At 39.6% G+C, this 3247-nt stretch overlaps 1 pseudogene; it reads right to left on the bottom strand.

Annotated features, from left to right (window-relative positions):
• Positions 1–2227: 2227 nt before the first annotated feature.
• On the bottom strand, positions 2228–2757 carry LOC112296551 (ferritin light chain pseudogene; annotated as a pseudogene).
• Between the last annotated feature and the right edge of the window lie 490 nt (positions 2758–3247).

Raw genomic sequence — 3247 nt, 5'->3', positions numbered from 1 at the left:
AACTTTCTATATTAATAAAGAAAAATAACTACATGGGCAATATAAATGATCACTAACACAATACTGAGGTTAGTTTGCCATCATTGTATCAAATACTTTGAGAGTACCGAGAATGGAAAAAGTTCTTTGGTTTAAGGAAAAGTGAAGGTTTCATTGAGAAAATTCCATTTGAATTGAGCCTCTCATGTGGCATTTCTAGCAGAGTTAAATAGGAGGAGTCATTACACAGAGGACTATTTTGAATCACAAGGAAACAGGAAGCTTGGAAGGGATTTATAACTATTACATTGATCATTTTTGCTAACAAAGTGTTTCTGTTGTCATTTTGAGTCACAGGGTCCTTTGCTGTGTGCCATCCCATCATGGTAGGACGGTTAGCAGCTTCCACCATCTACACCGGAGGCAGCATCTCTCCGGTTTTGTCACACATAAATGTCTGCAGAAATTGCCAGATGTCCACTGGGGGAAAAGTGTGTCCCCAACCACAAACCACTGGGCCACAGTACAAAATACTGCATAAATGGTTGTGCTGAATTATATCATATCAATAGAGTGTAATAACTAACAGTTAGTGAGTGTTTGCTCTGGCCAGCCATTGGCTAAGCACTATCTTAGCATTATCTTATGTAGTCTTCTCCTTGCCCTTATGCGACTATTATGGAATCTAAGAATTATAAGTCTAATGAATTTCCTAAAACCTCATTTCTAATAAGTCATACATCTTGGCTTTGAACTGTAATTTTCCTCCATAATCTGCACATTTGAACTAATGTTATACTCTGTACAGAGCATAGATAGAGACATTCCTCCCATGGAATGGTGGAGTTGGTTTCCCTCTCTTTGAATCTGGGAGGATCTTATGAAACCCAATATAATATGGAGGAAATGAAGTTTTGCTGATTTCTGGATCTATGTCTTGATGAAAAGTTTTTCTTTTGTAATCTCCAGACTGTAAACCCTTGGGTTTTTTTGTGAACAGTGGCTTTGCATAATTATGGTTTTATTTGAGTAGGAATCTTTTGGGGACTCAGCTACATCAGTGATTTTCAACTTTTTTCATCTCATGGCACACATAAACTAATTAGAATTCTGTGGCACACCAAAAAATATATTTTTGTTGGCCTTACAAAAAAATAGGTACAGTTTTGATTTATTCACACAGGATGGCTATTGTTGTATTGGGTGTTGTCATTTTTTTTAATTTGGCAATATAAGGGAAAAGAGGTTAGTGTCCCTGATTAAATAATCAGATATTGCATGTTTTAAAAATTCTTGTGGCACTCCAATTCAAAATTGCTGAGCTATATCTTAGAATGGAGACAGTACTTCATACAAGAAAGTCCATTAAAATACTTTTGCAGTTGCTCTGAGAAAAGTTGAAATAAGGGAGCAGGAACTTGGAAAACCTTGTGTAGATAATGCTGCCATACCTTGAACAGATATGGTATGGAATTATAAGAGAAGCAAACTTGGATTCAAAGTTCCTGTTGGCTTTGTGCTCATGAGAACTTGGCTTAACTTTCTGTATTCTCCATTACCCTGGTGATACCTGCCTACCTGCATCCCGCAGCCATTCTTCTTCCCGAGAGTATAGGCATTTTAATGATTTTGTATCAGGGATATCTTTTGAGCTTTTCATCACCAGCAGGTTAGACATGTCAGTACTAAACTGATCCCTTCTTATGGACAGTTTCCAGGTTCTTTCCCACAGAGTTCCCAGGTTCTGGACTGAACAGAGGACATATTAAAACAAATGCTTTAGCCCTGGATGCTGTGGCTCAGTGGATTGAGCGCCAGCCTTCAAATCAGAGGGTTGCTGGTTTGATTACCAGTTAGGGCACATGCTTGGGTTGTAGGTCCCTAGTGGGAGAGGCAACCACACATTAATGTTTCTCTCCCTCTCTTTCTCCCTCCCTTCCCCTCTCTCTAAAAATAAATAAAATCTTTAAAAAAACAAATGCTTATATATATACACTTATATATATATACTTATATATATACACACTTATATTTTATATAATATATATATGTGTATATATATATATATATATATATATATATATATATATATATATATATTGCTGCAAAAAGCTTTATTTCCATTTGGTCCAATGCATGGGGCAGGGTTCCAGGGTGGTTAAAAGGGTGTCTAGTAATTTCAGGCAAAAGCCAGACACCAGGGCAATGCAGAGAGGCCCCTGAAAGGCTTCTGGGCTCCAAAAGCTTCCTAGCTATGCTTAAAAGTAAGCCTTTTGAAGAGATACTTGCCCATCCCATCCTGGGGGCCTGCCAACCTGGGGATGTTAGTGAAGTGGTCACCCATCTTCTTGATGAGTTTTACCTCCTCATCCAGGAAATGGTTCTCCAGGAAGTCACAGAGATGAGGGTCTCTGTGGGTAGAGCCCAAGGCATGCAGATCCAAAAGGGCCTGGTTCAGGTTCTTCTCCAAGACCAGGGTGGCTTCCATGGTGTCCTGAGTTTTACCCCACTCATCTTGGGAAGACTTTGCCACGTCCTGGAGAAGAATGTGGCTACCATGCTGGTTTTGCAGCTTTAAGAGATGCTCAGAGCCCTCACTCTTCTCTCCTTGGCCAATTTTCGGGAGAAGTGGCCCATGCCCTGCAGAGTCACATCGTCCTGGTCAAAATAGAAGCCCAGAGAGAGGTAGGTGTAGGAGGCCTGCAGATGCAGGTTGGCTAGGGGGTTGACTGTAGCCTCCACCTCGGTGGAATAATTCTGACAAATTTGAGGGCTCATGGTTGTTCAGCAAGGAAGAATTAAGGTAAAAAATAATGGTGCTGGCTTGCAGGCTGAGGATAGCTGAGATTATTTCCAAGGTGGTAACTAGAAAAGAGGATGGAGGGTAGTTGGAAAGAAGGGGCGTCCCTAGGTCTGTTCTGTCCAAACCCTCTTGCCTGTTGAAGCAAGAGACAGATCCCAGGACCACCAAGGGCACTACCACTTTTTTAAGAATTTTTGATAATAGTTTTCAAAATATTATACTTATTTCAATTAAGAATCTCATTTCCTCAGAGATGGAGAAAACCTTTAGAAGACAGTGTTGCTGAATTTCACACATTCTTTACCCAAGGATTAACTCTGACTTAATAAAAAATCTATTTTTACATTGGAAATAACGGTACTGAAACTTAAGGGGAAAAGTGATAGGAAAAGTGATATGAATTAGCAACTCTTATGAATACAAGTGAAAGACAACGTCACAGTTCTCTCTGTTTTTAGTGGTGAT

Source organism: Desmodus rotundus, chromosome 7, assembly GCF_022682495.2.
Source record: "Desmodus rotundus isolate HL8 chromosome 7, HLdesRot8A.1, whole genome shotgun sequence".
In the NCBI taxonomy this organism is placed as follows: domain Eukaryota; kingdom Metazoa; phylum Chordata; class Mammalia; order Chiroptera; family Phyllostomidae; genus Desmodus; species Desmodus rotundus.
This window is presented reverse-complemented; position numbering and strand designations above follow the sequence as displayed.